The sequence below is a fragment of the Tasmannia lanceolata genome, unplaced genomic scaffold, assembly GCF_043159265.1.
Source record: "Tasmannia lanceolata isolate RefF3 unplaced genomic scaffold, GAP_Taslan_0.1 ptg000037l, whole genome shotgun sequence".
In the NCBI taxonomy this organism is placed as follows: Eukaryota; Viridiplantae; Streptophyta; class Magnoliopsida; order Canellales; family Winteraceae; genus Tasmannia; species Tasmannia lanceolata.
Window position 1 is genome coordinate 25,792,504 of NW_027518714.1, and position 15,119 is coordinate 25,807,622.

The window sequence follows — 15,119 nt, forward strand, 5'->3', positions numbered from 1 at the left end:
GCTTGGTAGCAAATTCTTATAAAATAAAAAACAGATGGAAATATTATCAACAATTCAACACTACTGTTTCTTAGCGCACTCTCACTTTATTAAAAGTATGGTATGGCCCACACCATAGGATGATCCAAACCGTCCATTAGATGGGCCATAGCCTAAATAGGTTATACTCCAAAAATCATTTCCATAGGATGATCCTAACCCTCCAATCTGAATGTTAGAGGGTTGATCCTAACCCTCTATGGATCGGAGGGTTAGAATCAACAATAAGTATTGAAATGAATTTTTGAGCGTAACCTACTTACGTTGTCACCTATCAAATGGACGGCTCAGATGATCAAACCAATTAAAATAGATCTGACAGGGGATTATCCAACGGTTTGGATTATCCAACATTAAAAGTTTAATTGCAGCTAACTTTTTCATAGAAAAATGGGTAGCCGCTAACTTTTTCATAGAAAAATGGGTAGCCGCCCAGTACACCTATGCTATGCTATGCTATGCCTGTGTTTAATAAATGGCATTAAATGGGTATGGCTGTAAAAGCAATTTTGAATTTTTTTTCCTTTTTTTTTAGGGAAATGTTATCAGCACTATTGTATTTTGATTCGGGCACTCCTCACTTTATTAAAAGTTTAAAACTATATGTACTCCATTTTTTACTCGGGACAGCCACCTCAAGTGTGTTTGTAGTACTTTGTAGCATTTCTTTAACTTAAAGGGGCTGTCCCAAGTAAGAACAAGGGCCCTCATTTAATGCACTGTACCCCATTTTTCTTTCTTGGGACAGCCACCTTCATGTGTTTATGTCTGTTCTTTACAAAGATCGGGGGCTGTCCCAGGTAAGACAGGGCCGGATGTATAATTTCCCTAATAAATACTATATTGTTGGGTTTCATAATTTCATTACCTTACCAGATAAGAACTAGAAAAGAACCTTTCTTCTTCCTCAGTTCCTCCTAACAGAGAAATGCACGAAAACCAGAGAATTTTTCTTCTTCTGCCGAAAATTGAAAGCCCAACAACTAGTTGGAAACCCCGCAAGGAGGGTTTATCATAGGCTTTAGATGTGGGTGTGCTTCCACAAAAAGAAAACAGTGGATGAAGGCAATGGCAAAAGGTTTTTGCACAAGAAACTAAGGGAGATTGAGCTTTTCTTTGGATGAATAGAAATGTGAGACATTCAACACAGATTTATAGGTATGAATCGTATCATTTTTGTTGAATAAATCAAGCACGGATCTTTCTTTTTTTTGTCTTTTTACGCCTTAGATTCAGAAATATGTTTTGGGAAGATCAACCAGTGGGAGAAGTCACGGATCGCCAAGATTCTCCTGCTAGTTGATCCCATCCAAGAGAAAAGTAATATTCGTGTTTGACTCGGCCCGGACTCGCCGAGTCTGCTACTCCAAAATGCGGTCTTCACGAAACCGAGTCGACTCGGCCGAGTTCCGTGCCGAGTCAACGAGTTTTTAAACACTGGTTACAATACCGAATGATCTACAACGCACTGTTTCATGCCAAATCGCATGACGGCCTCGCTGAACCTCCCAAAGCGAATGATCCACGTGCGTGGAGATTGCTTCAAACCATAGTGATTTCCTCATGCGACACACAGAGGAAGACATCTCCCCCTGAGCAATATACCCTGGAGTTTTTCCTTTTTTTGCTGTGCGGGGGGGGGGGTTCGGGAGAGAGAGAGAGGCCAAGTGTAGGTCTCGCGGCAGCGTGGAGGAGCATGGATGGGGGTTTTACGACGGGTAGGGTTAAGGTTAGGGTTTGGAGAAGGAGAGATCAATGGTGGTCCCTAGGGGATCAAAACCCTAGGGCTCTGATACCATATTAGATTAGAATGAGGGAAGAGAATTGTGAGTTTGGGAGAACTCCCCCCACTTATATATTTATATTAAAGCAAATAAAGTACATAGACAATTATACCCCTAATAGAACTATCTATGCTAACAGCTTTGGTGTGCATATGTCTTGTATTATGGCAGTGTTTCATCACCCGGGTGGACTAATGTGCGCGACACACATGCGGGTTGACCTACGGGGTCAGCTCGAGCAGGGGTAGCGCTCTGCAAGGAAAATTTAATTTTGTGGTTTTCAAAATAAGGTTGTTTTGGTAATTTCTTGATGTACTGTCATTAATATCTAAGCCACATATGAGGGACATATTAGGGTTACGAAGGTGATGTTTTTTGTGCGTTTCTTGCCCTAGAGGAAAGAAATGAAGTTTTGTAACCCTAATCGAAATAGTTAAACTCTCTTCTCCCGTGGTAGGCACACTGCCAAACCACGTAAATCTCGTTTTATTGTTTTTGTGTGTGTGTTTCTCTCATCTCATCTTGTTGTTTGTTGCACGTCATGTTTGATCCTATTTTGAGAGATTAGAGTTCTTTCGGTTTTCTACACGCTTGATGTTGGTGATATCATTGTTGAAGCTTACCATGTGTTTTTTCTAGTTTAGTGAATTATCAATGGCTTTTATTAGGCAGGAATTCTTTAGTAAACTCTGGAGGTCTGGATGTCTGTGTGGCATCGTCTGTTAGTGTGGGGGGTATTTTAGTCATGTATATAATCTGAATTATGTAAAATAGTTAAACAAAAGTTAAATGGTGATAATTATCTTCTGTGGGCTCATGGTGTGGAGTATATTTTGGTTGAAGGAGAATGTGGGGTTATGTTGATGGTACAATCCTTTGTCCATTATGTAATGGTACTCAAAGTCTGATCTAATTGAGAGGAAATGATGACTTAGTCATGTTGTGGCTTTTGAATTTTGTTGAGACCATTTGATATTTGAGTCAACTGTGAATGAGTTAAGGGACCACCTTTCCTAGTATCAGTGGCTATCACAATCATAGTTTTAAATTTTGGCCAAAATATTTCGGCCGAAATCCGAAATTTCGGCCAAAATATTTCGGTTTCGGTTTGGACCGAAACCGAAATTACATTGAATTGGATTTTTACATGATTAATTTCGCCGAAATCCGAAATTTCTTTTTTCACCCTTATTTACAAAAATTTCTACTGAAATATAAAAGATTTCCACCGAAATTACTGAAATTTCCACCGAAATGGTGTACTTTTTGGTGGAAATTTTAAGAAAACCAAAATTTTTGTCAATTTTTTACATGATTGCGGCCGAAATTTCCACCGAAACCGAAAATTTCGGTTTTGGTGGTGTCCGAAACCGACATTTAAAACCTTGATCACAATAAGCGAAGATGTCTGTCGGGAGAGAGAGCTTATTGTTCCTGTGTTTCTGATCAGATGTCTGTGGCACATTAGAAGAGTTTGGGTTACATTTGCAATCGACCGTTTTTTAGTTTCTTGTTGGGTTGAGACTGTATTGGAAGTTATTATCATCAATGTCTTGGAATGGAACTCTTGAGGGCTTCAGATTATCAAAGGAGTGCTACCAATTTTCCAGTTGTCCCATATGTCCCCCCCCCTTCGGATGCCCGATTAGCGTGATTGATAGGCCTGATCAGTTGCAGAAGAAGATCATTTTGAACGGTATGGAGGAAAAATGGAAATATCACTTATGAGAAAGGATATTGTCTTCAGACCTCGGGGGGGGGGGAGTGGTTTGGGATCCATACTCTTATAGAGATGAACTTTCCGTTACTCGGCATATGAATTTGGCAATTCAGAGAGGGGAGGGATCAATTGTGGTGCACGATGATTGCAAAGAAGTATGGGATTGTCTTTTGTGCGTGGGCAAGGGTGGATCTCTGTCATCCTCCGGGAATCATTGCATGGAGGTATATCATGAGGAACATACAGGCTTTCCGTTCCAGCTCGTGAGCAGGTTCAGATTCAGTGATGGTTATCAGGTTCTTTCTTTTGGCATGACATTGGTGTGGTGTTCGTGAGGCAAGTGTTGGGGATTCTTACAAGCTCCAAGAGGATGCCGGTGTTGAGTGGAAGGTTGGATTTTGTAGAAACTTCTTTGATTAGGAGGTGCATATTATGGTTGCATTTATGGGGAGGCAAGATTCGGTGTTCATCAGGACTGGAGACTCTGAGGGGTAGCCAAAATGAATAGGTACAAGGACTGGACAATATGGAGGCATGGATTCTGACACTGAGATGTAGAGCATGGAGCTTGTAGTCCAAAGATTTCACGGGAAAAAAACTGGTTATTGATGGAGTGAGAATCTTCTTGCTGAGATTTAAGCCCTCAATCTAATGAGGATCAAGATTACGTCAATTCGTGCTTCGTCTAAAGAGTGATTACTCTAATTTGAAAAAGGAACCTAACTAGTTGCATGATTGAAAGCAAAAAACTAGAAATTGAAATTAGCCTAAGCATGCATGAGGACTCACCTTTCAAAGTATAAGCCGGAGCGCGGAATTCTCAGTTTTTCTAATTTGCACCCTTTGGCTCATACTTCACTGATTGTCTAACAGATCAAACTCGTGCAGAGGCTGGACAGGGAAAAGGGCATGGTGTTTGCTGAATCCCCTCCTTTAGAATTCAGCTTCTGAACTCTCTCGGTCTGTTCAAACTTTTATTCTTACAAACCATTCATTCAGGGTATTCAACTCATTTGGTTGAAGTCTGTTTTTAGAATTCTGTGTTTTTTGTGATGAATTTTCAGGTTTTAGACTCAAATTCTTAATTGTGTGAGTTGTCTGTGTGCTTGAAGATGGTTACCTAATGTCAGATTCGGATCCTGAGAATCAAGTTTTTCGAATGTTGGACTAAAGAAATTTCGGATATATATTTTTTTATCAGAAGAAATTTCGAATATAAAGCTTGATTCTGTTCATGAGGGTGGTCTGGATTGATTTTGTTTTAAGGACGTGTTTTTGGGCAAAAATCAAGTCTGGTATTAAAAACAAGGTGTTGAGACAATAAACTTCTCTTGAGGGGCATTCTTATCCCGTTCCTAGTCTCTTGAACCACCTCATATGAAGAGAAATCGAATTGAACTTGGGGTTTCAACATTAAATTTGGACTTCTCATCCAAATCCTAATTTTTAGGAGGTTGATCGGAGCTTTCACTGGTCAATCGGTTGGTGCATGGTGCTGATCGGTTAGGTGAGCCGGAACTTAGGGTATTCTAAGGGTTTCCTAGAAAAGTTTTGAAGACCTTGGGTGTTTTGAAACACCGGTAGTTTTCGAAATCCATACTCTTATAGAGATGAACTTTCCCTACTCCTATAGAGATGGTGCTGATCGGTTAGGTGAGCCGGAACTTAGGGTATTCTAAGGGTTTCCTAGAAAAGTTTTGAAGACCTTGGGTGTTTTGAAACACTGGTAGTTTTCGAAATCCTTTTTCCTCTTTCAGACATATACCCTTTCATGTTTCCAGCTCTTAGCACACTTTTCAAACTCATTCATCATCAGGCCTCAATCCAGGGCTACATGTCAGGCGTGGTTTTAAATTTTCACTGAAACAGACACAAAACGACTGAAATATTTCTATTTCCATCGCCAATGAAATCGAAACTGAAATGACTGAAATGCATAGAACAAAAGCTTTAGTGTAATAATAGTATAATATATTTAGTATGTATTATATAATTATATTTATATGAACTTCATGCAAAATGTAGTGCATGCATTATGTATCAATATTTATATGAATTACATGTGAAATTTGGTATATGCTGAATTATCTGAGATGCGTGATAGTGTCAGGCATGGTTTTAAATATTTAAACTGAATTATCTGAAATATTTTCATTTCAGAGTCATACCCTTTCATGTTTCCAGCTCCTAGCACATTTCAAACTCATTCAACATCAGGCGTCGCTTATGGGTGACAAGTGTTGGGCATACTTATAAATTTGTACTAAAACAGACACAAAATGACTGAAATATTTCCATCTGAAATGACTGAAATGCATAAACCAAAATTGTATGTGTAATAGTGGTATCCCATATTTAGTATTTATTATCTAATTATATTTATATGAATTTCATGCAAAATGCTGTGCATGTATTATTTATAAATATTTATATAATTACATGTGAAATTTGGTATATACTGAATTATATGAGATCATGACAGTGCATGCTACAAGTTGTTTCAACATTTCTAACCATTATGGATGGTTTGACTTTCTTATGTGATGGTTTCTAAGTGTGTGTTTGTGATTATTCTAGCATTTCGTGAAGTTTCATCTTTAAATTCTTTCATTTGCATATATTTCCATATTTTTCTTGATTTTACAGGATTTCCACCTAAATTTCCAATTGAAACTGAAATGTTTCCATTTCTGTGGTGATCAAAACTGGAATCAAAACCGAAATTGAAAACCTCGGTGTTAGGTCAGTCAGACAAAATGAAGTTTCTACAATATGTAATCCATTTGTTAGGTCTGCTGACCACTAGGGGGATATTTTCACCAAATTTCTCAGCACAAATGTTCGAACGGCGGGCTGGGCATGGTTGGTTGATTTAAGGATATTACTGCCTTTTTATGTTAACTTTTAGTTCTATGTTTCAACCCTAGTTAGTTAACTAATTAGGGGTAGGTGATGTATTGAGGTTAATGGTCGCTATTTGAATGAAACCATTTCTTGATTTTCTCAATCCTTTTCAAATGAAAGCAAAGATACATGAATTCATCTTCCACTCATCTCTCTCCTTGCCTTATACCCATTTCACCCTTCCTGCTGCCAATCTTTCCTTCCCATTTTCTCCTTGCCCGCGTCATCATTCATCTGCTCATTTCTCACTTTCATGCTACTTGAAGTAATATAGATCAGATGGTTCTATGAACGCTTATGTTATGTGAGCCTTAGTATCTCTTGGTGAGTGCATATTGGAAGACAATTAAAAGAGTGTTTGTTTAGAAATTTCTTAGCTTTAGTGCCAAACCTTGGGTGAAATGGTACCTTTACCGGACAAATACTGCAAAGCTGGCTAGATTATGTGGAACGATCAAATTATCTATGAAATACAGCAAAGCTGGCTAGATGTGCCAGCACTTCATCTGAATCTGGAGGGTGGAGTCAACCTTAATGCTAAAAATTAAGTTTCTTACCTGTGTAGGGTACCAAGGAAGGTGCCTTTTTTGGGAGGTTCAGCTATCTGGAAATAAGGCCAGATAAGCTGAGGGTGTTTTAGATGCTCTGTAGAGACCAGTAAATTTGTTAAGGCCTGATTGGGTAACATAACCCTATCTTTCTAGGAGAGATTGGTTTTAGATATCTTGGGTGTGGAAAGTAGTTATTGTTTATATGTGTGCATATACACTTGTATGGTGTATACAAGTAGGATCGTGGATACATAATATATGAGTGAGTGTAAGTCATAGAAGTGGAATTACATTTATATTGTCTCGTAATTATGTACAGCCAAAGGTCAATGAAGTAATCTGCCATTCACTAATTATATAATGGAGAGGAGACAAGTCATGAGGTTTGACTTGAACTTTTTCCGCACAACAGTTCTTGTTGCTGCTCTCTTTTCTCTTCTACTCTTTCTTGTTTAATCTAATCTACTTTAACTTTGGGTGCCAAAACTAGGCCAGGTAAGGCTCCAAAATTTATACATTTGTTCTCGGAATGACTACCTACATTGTTAAACTGCACAATAATTGAATGTGTAAAGGAATTCCCATTTCAGGGGTGGCAGCAGACCCCGCAATGGCGGGAGCCTCGTGCACTGGGCCGCCCTTTTATAGAGAATACACGATAGCCGATTCATTTGTGCCTAATGCTCGCAATTTGTTCCATAATTGCGTTTTCCCCTCACATGGCATTTCCACTTTGAACAATTGATGCATTATGCATAGATCAGTTGGGTTTGTCTTATGTCTAATTATTCTTATTTTTTCATTTTCACTGGGGAACCCCCAATAAACATGTATTGTGTTGCCTCTATCTACTCTATTTCATTTAGCAAGAAAGTCTTATCTTGTATCTTACAGGTTCATGTCAAACTATTAGGTGTGCATCCACAACCAGATTCACTTGATTTTTATTTTTATTTTTGAATTATAACCAGATTCACTTGATATAATGATAATCTCAACACCGTCAGCTTCTAGAAAAACCTTAACAGAACAAATGCCTTCTCTTTAAGTCAAAAGTATGTGTTGAGACTTGAGGTGCCATAATTCAAGTTTGTGAACTTCCCTATAACAATGTCCGACATTCTAGTGTGCAGTCAACATGCACCGACTCATCTTTTCTGCACATTTAGGGGCCGTTTGGATACGCGGATTTTAGAATCCAGGTTTTTAGTTTGAAAACAGTGTAAAAGAGGGTTCATGATCAAGCTGCTGCATGCTGTTCTGGCAGCGTTTCTTGGATTTTAATTAAGAAAACCAGGTTTTAGAAATCTCAGGATTGGGGGAGAGGTTCCTAAAACCTGGTTTTCTTACTTAAAATCCAAAAAATGCTGTCAGGACAGCATACAGCAGCTTGATCATGAACCATCTTTTACACTGTTTTCAAACTAAAAACCTGGATTCTAAAATCCGCGTATCCAAATGGCCCCTTAATGTTTGACACATGGAGCTTGGTGATAATCTTGCATGGGCTTGTCCCATATATAAACAAATTGCAGTATGCCTTGTACCTTGACTGTATATTTTTTCGTCCTTATGTATTGAATTTATTATTCTTGTAAAGTGGGTTTTTTTTTTTTTTCAGTGAGGTATTGGATGTATGCTCAAACATTAGAATCGAAAGATGATCGGAATAGTCTTTTATCTGTTGTGCCAACTAGAAGCAAGGCAGGCGTGTTCTATCAATCAATGCTATGGTAATATGGCTTTTTGATCATTGGTAACGAATTTTAGACTATGGGGCTTATTCATATGATCTTTTCTGACATGGCATGCTGATAGTTTTTCATTTTATGGTTACCAGGGCACAATGGGAGGGGTTATTATGATCAACTTGCAACCAGAAGGTGCCAAACTGGTCAATCATACCGTTAATCCCTATATTTATAAACCAATTAAGGTAAATTGATACCTCGCTGAAACTTCAGCGTACTGATAACAATTTTATAAACCAATTAAGGTAAATTTCTATTCAAAACATGTAATCAGTCTATTATTTGCTGAAACTTCTGTATACCGATAACATATAAATTCCCTTCCCTCTCTCCTTTGGGACCGAAGTTCATTATCTGGAGAGTGGTGTATTGATTTGTGTTTAAATTAACAGTCCCCTCACTGGCACGCATTCGTGACTGGTGGGGACATGATTACCCATTTATCTATGTAGAATTTGCTCTTTTGGTGATGACCCTTTTTACAAATAGGTGGAAAAAACTTGTTTTGATCCTTGACAAAGATTTATTGTCCTTAATGGAGTGCAAATTAAGCAAAGGACTCTGCAAACATTTAAAGTTTACATCTTGCACTCACAATCTGGGCAGTGTAAGGAGTTTCAGGTAGCCATTGTCTGAACCTTTCACTTTCATCCTTTGGTTAATTGGATGTGTCTCCTTGTCTTCATCCTCTCTGCACTTTCCTCCTTGAGTGTTGAGTCTTTTAGTTGCTGAAGAAAGAGAACTCTTTCAATGTTTATTATTTAATGCTGCATATCTAAGTTGGCTGTTAGTCTCCATCTATCATTTGCCCACTACACTCTGAACTAATACTAGAAAGCAGACAAGGGGGAATTTAGGGGGGCTCTCTCTTTCCCAAAGGTATTCTTAGTAGAAAACGTCAAAAATATCTTCTAGCTTATTTTGCTATTTTTCTTTGGGTTTGAGAATGACCTAAGTTTTTATGATTCAACTAACTTTCAAGACCAAAAAAAATTGGAGCCTAGCCTCAATCCCTAAGGCCTTTGTTTGGATTGCAGGAATTTTCTGGAAAAGTTTGGAAAGGAAAAATATTTTTAAAATTTCCTACCTTTACACATGAAAAAGATTTCTTGAACCAACCCAATTAATTTTTTGTTTATACAGACCTTCAATTTATGAAGATATCCCTTTAAATTTACCATAATTTTTTTTTTCCCTCTAAATTGTGGAAAGAAAAAATTTTCTCGAAAAAAAATTGTCAGAAATGTTTTTCTGGCTATACAAACTGGGCCTGAGTAGTTTTTTTTCTTGGGATTTTACCCATAAATCCATAATTTGTAAATTATCTATAGATCAGTCATCATTAAGATTTATTAAATTTCTATTGACAAAAGTGCCCTTCGAACCACTCTAAAGGCGTGAGTTTTTTGTCTGAAACTTTTTGTTTTTGTATATCTATGAAATAGCAATCGTTTTCAAGGCAACTTTTTTAAGTAAAAAAGAAAAAAAAAAAAATATTTTATAAGGGGATTTGCTAGGGTCCATCGCAAAAGGCATTTCGCGGCTAGTATGGTCTGGCGCATGTCAGACCAGCCACCTCGTGAATGGAGACAACAGCATTTGTCTCCATTCACGAGGTGGCTGGCTTGACGTGCAACATATCAGCCGCGAAATGCCTTCTGCGATGGACGCTAGCAATTCCCTTTTATAAGTGGTCGAATGGCATTTTTGTAAAAAGTAAAATGGTGTGTGGAATTGCTGGAACTTTCTGAAAAAGTTTGGAAAGGAAAGATATTTCTAAAATTTCCTACTTTTTTTACACAACAAAAAAATAAAGATTGCATGAACCAACTCTATTCAATGTTTACACATACAAGGACCTTCAATTTATAATAATATCTCTCTAAATTAACCATATTCATATCATTTCCTTCTAAATCCTCCAACAGTCATGTGTTTCTGGCAATTCTAACAGGACCTAAGTTAGCTTATTGTACTCACACATGATGCCAGTATTATGTGAACAGTTCACATCTAGCGGCCTGGATAAGATTTATAAAGTATAATGTATTTAATAAGCTCTAAGGAATCTACAATTCTAAGGTTTCAAATTATCTAGGGCTTGTCATGGGCTCCATGGCTAATCAAGCTTTCCCATTTTATATATTGCACGATCGATGTGATTATTTTTCCAAGGAAAAATGTGAGGGGCAAAAGTACAATTAGGACCACTTGTTCATTGCTCCACACTATTTAGGGTAATTATATATTCGCCTCATTTTCTCCCATGGGCCACCTCAATAGAGTATTTATATCACTTCCCATTTTATTTATGTGCGATGCACGGGCCGACAAAGAACTATACGGACCACAGCATAGATTGATCCAAACTGTCCATGTGATGGAGCACAACATCAATAGGTTGTGCCCCGAAAATAATTTCCATAGGCTGATCCTAGCCCTCCAATCTATAGAGATTTCCATAATATGTTGTCCCTCTTAAATCTGATGGTTAAGATCACCCTATATATATTTTTTTATTAAAAAAGCATAAAGGAGGGGGGTAGGATCTAAATTATGTGGCTTTAATAAGTGCCTCTGTTAAAAAGCATAAAGGAGGAGGCAAGATTGAAAATATGTGGGTTGGATGGGTGCCTTTGTTTGAAAAAGTAAAAAAAAGTGATGTGTAATTCTCAAAGAATTTTCAAATGATTAAAAAAATCCTTGCCTTTTCTCTCCTGTTGCCACCTCAGCAGTGAATAGTAAACCCCCCTCCCTTTTTATGATATTAGATTAGATAGATTAGATTAGAAGATTAGATAGATAGAAGCCTCCCTCTAGATGGGCTATGGAGCAAAATCATCCCATTGGACGATTTTAACCCTTAAATGGATAGTAAGAAAATAAAAAAGCTACAATCTGTATTCATTAAATAAAAGCCTCTAAAAATTGACTGGAGGGGTAGACTAGTCCATGGGGTGAGTTTGCTCCATGGCCCATCCCCTAGAAAATAAATGGTAGGGTCATTGAGAAAGTAGCATCCACTTTCACTAGTCCCACGGTGGGTCGAAAATATGTATTAGGTAGATTTATGGCCCAATTTATGACAACTTTTACTAGTCCCGGTCTTAGCCTAGAGATATATTTTTAAATCCACATGTATAGGTAGATTTACATTTATAAGTTATTTAATAGCTCTTACGAAATTGTGTGTACAAGGTTTTAAATAATGTGGGGTTTGTCATGCCCAACATGTTTTCCCATTGTAGATAAATTGCAGTAGGTAGATAAATTTGTATGTCTACATCGCATTTAGGGGCTGTTTGGATGCATGGCAAAAAATTTGCAGAATTTGTTTTCATGGAAAATCAATTTTCGAGCGTTTAGTAAGCTCATTTTCTATAGAATTTTTTCCCAAAATAATTCTTTTTGTTGTTCTCATGGAAAATTACAAACCTACTAGACACTGGAATTTTTTCCCTTGGAATTATATTTTTCATAGAATTTGTTTTCCATCATTTCCCCCCTAGATCCAAAGACCCCCCCCTAGGGATTCCTTTATAAGTGTTTGGATTACTTCATTGTGGACAATGTAACTTGTAATTTTTTCAGAAATATAGGAACGCACATAGATGTGTTTATTTTATTTTTTTGAAGGTTATGATGTGTTTATGGGCAGTAGAAACCATAAATGCTAAATATAAGTCTGCATTAATGTGTTGTATCTAATCAAAGCATATCAAGATTATTCAAATTCACCCATGCAAATAGAGAAAATGAGGAATTCTCAATAGGCATATTGGATCCTACGTTTTTTTTTCTTTTTTTTATGACATAGGGTATCCCCACCCAAAATTTTAGGGCAGGACTATTCCCTACGGATGCGCGCAATCACCCATAAACCACGCCCATCGGGTAAGCCCTGGGGATTCGAACTCGTGTCAATGGGGAGCATACCCATGACTTTAAGCCAAAGAGCCACACCCATACGGGTTTGGATAGTACTTTTGATTGATCTGAACCGACTCCTTATAGCCTTGCTTTGGATCCCATGTTCTGAAAATCAGGCCAATCATCTAATTTTATGATGCAATAATTTGCATTTTATTTTCTGCTGAACATGGATGGTTACAAACTACATATAATCAACGGTTCAAATTTTGGGTACATATTTCATCCATGTTGGACGTAAAATGAGAAATATGTACAGTGTGAGATAGAGAAATATGTCATCCCTTTGTACATATTTCATCCCAAATCAGTGTGAGACCCCTGAGGCAACCCAAATCAGTGTGAGACCCCTGAGGCAACCCAAATCAGTATAAGACCCCTGGGGCAGCCCAAATCAATATAAGTCCCATGAGGCATCCCAATCAGTATAAATCCCCTAAGACAGCCTAAACCAATGTAAGACCCCTAAGGCATCCCAACCGGAGTGAGTCCCCTGAGGCATCCCAAACAAACCAAAGTCTCCCTGAGAGCATCCTGCCTAGAATTTTCAAGCTATAAAAACTCGCTCAGGCAATCCAAATCAGGGTAAGTCCGTTTCTATGCGGTAATCCCGCAAATCAAAACAAAGCCCGAGTAAGTCCGTTTGTATACGATAACTCGTCATAATCAAATACTGTTGAAACACAGTATCACATCGAAATCAGCGTATGATCCGTCGTATCAATTAACGGCTGTCTCTTCGACATTTCTGTTATCAGTGTCCATACTGGATGTCATAAACGACATCCCTTAGGTCCCTCCCTAAGTCAGGTGTCCTGAACCTGACTTCCGATGACCCAAAGGTCCCTCCCCAAGTCAGGTGTCCTGATCCTGACTCCCGATGACCCTCCCGGCTGTTAGTAGCGACGTCCGCCCAAGACTCGTTCTAACAGTCGTATTTTCAAAAGCCCAAAAACCGTCGGTGGGAGATTTCCACTCAATGACCTGACAGTAAGATTCCTTGGTGAGGGCTGCACGCCTTAGGATCCGATGTGAGTCTCGAAGCTCCAGTCTTAGTCTTCATTTTTCAGCGGAGAATAGAAATAGAGATTTTTTTTTATTTGTAAGAAAAAAATCCAGCGGAATGAGTTATCATTCTAATGAGTTATAGAATGAGTTATAGGTATAAAATTGAACATTTGTTCATTAGAATGAAAATGCATTATGATGATTAAGTAATCGTTGTTCCCCTACCTTCTCTTATCCATTCACCACGTGCAATTTCTTTTCCGTCGATACGCCCTGCAATTTGCACTTGAATTCCTTTTGTTATCAGATTGTTCAGTTAAAAGATAAAATCTTTGATGATTCTATCATACATGATTGAGTTGCAAAAATGTATGGATAGGTATCCTACATCTGAACTGAATTCTTTCTAGAGTTATTGATGTGAGATGGATCCAGAAAGGGGGGTTCCAGTTATAATCCAGAAATGATTCGTGTATATATTTCACAGAAGCAAACCTATCATTAGTCTCCAGTGACAAAATTTTGTCGTCTCCGCCTTGCACCCTCTACCAAAGAGGGGCATCTGTAGACACCCAATTTCGTCAAGATGGTACTAATGATAGGTGTCGCGAGAAAGAACCTCATGACGAGTCCCAGAGCACCAGTTCGGTTTCTCTCAATCTCTCTTTAGGGTATTTGCAAAATGAAACGATTTCTGAAAACCGTCTTATCCCAGAGAAATAACCGGAAAGCCTGTTTTTACACAACACCCGCCTTTTTACGGAAACCCAAATGACACTTTGTTTCCCGGAAGCAAGCTATATTATGTTTATTGGAAAGTCCCCGAAACGAGGAATCCAGCACACCTGGCCGCGTGTAAATCGGACTTCAAACGAAGAAGTTATGGGCGTTTTTAAAACGAATAATATAAGAGACAAAAGCCACCAGGGCGAAATTTGGCCGACATTACCAAAAAAATCCCCCCTAAACCCTATAAAAAGGAGGGGGGGGGGGGTAAGTGTTTTTCACATCTCTTCTCTCCCTCTCTCCCTCCCTTTGTTTTTATTTTCCCACTCCCCTTTGGTGATATTTTCACACTCCCTTTTCCTGTTATCCCGGACTCCCTGCTGAATTTCATGAAAAACCCTAGTTTCTTTGTTTTCTAGAAGAGAGAAAGTAGAGAAATCTCTAGGTAGCTCACATCGGGCGTTGGCACTCCGCCGAAATTCTAAAGGTTCATAGCGATATCCTCTTTTTATGCCGTTGTTTTGCTGAATTTCGCAGAACTACGAGCTACTTTTCAATAGTAACGTCGTTGTTCTGCCGAAATTTCGACAACTTTGGAGCTCTTTCAACCGCATAGCGCCATTACGTCGCTGAAATCTCGGCTGGTTCAGAGCTCCTCGTCCCCAAACAGCGCAGATACGCTGCCCAATTCTCTCAGTAAAATTAC

At 38.4% G+C, this 15,119-nt stretch overlaps 1 protein-coding gene across 1 annotated transcript in view; it reads left to right on the plus strand.

Moving 5' to 3' along the window:
* The window catches only part of LOC143862217 (uncharacterized), a 54,957-nt gene extending 45,948 nt beyond the window's left edge, over positions 1–9,009 (plus strand). The window contains exons 9-10 of the transcript XR_013240219.1: positions 8,620–8,731; positions 8,839–9,009. The gene's annotated coding sequence lies outside the window, so the exon portion shown is untranslated. The remainder of the gene's footprint in view (positions 1–8,619; positions 8,732–8,838) is intronic.
* The last annotated feature ends 6,110 nt before the right edge of the window (positions 9,010–15,119 follow it).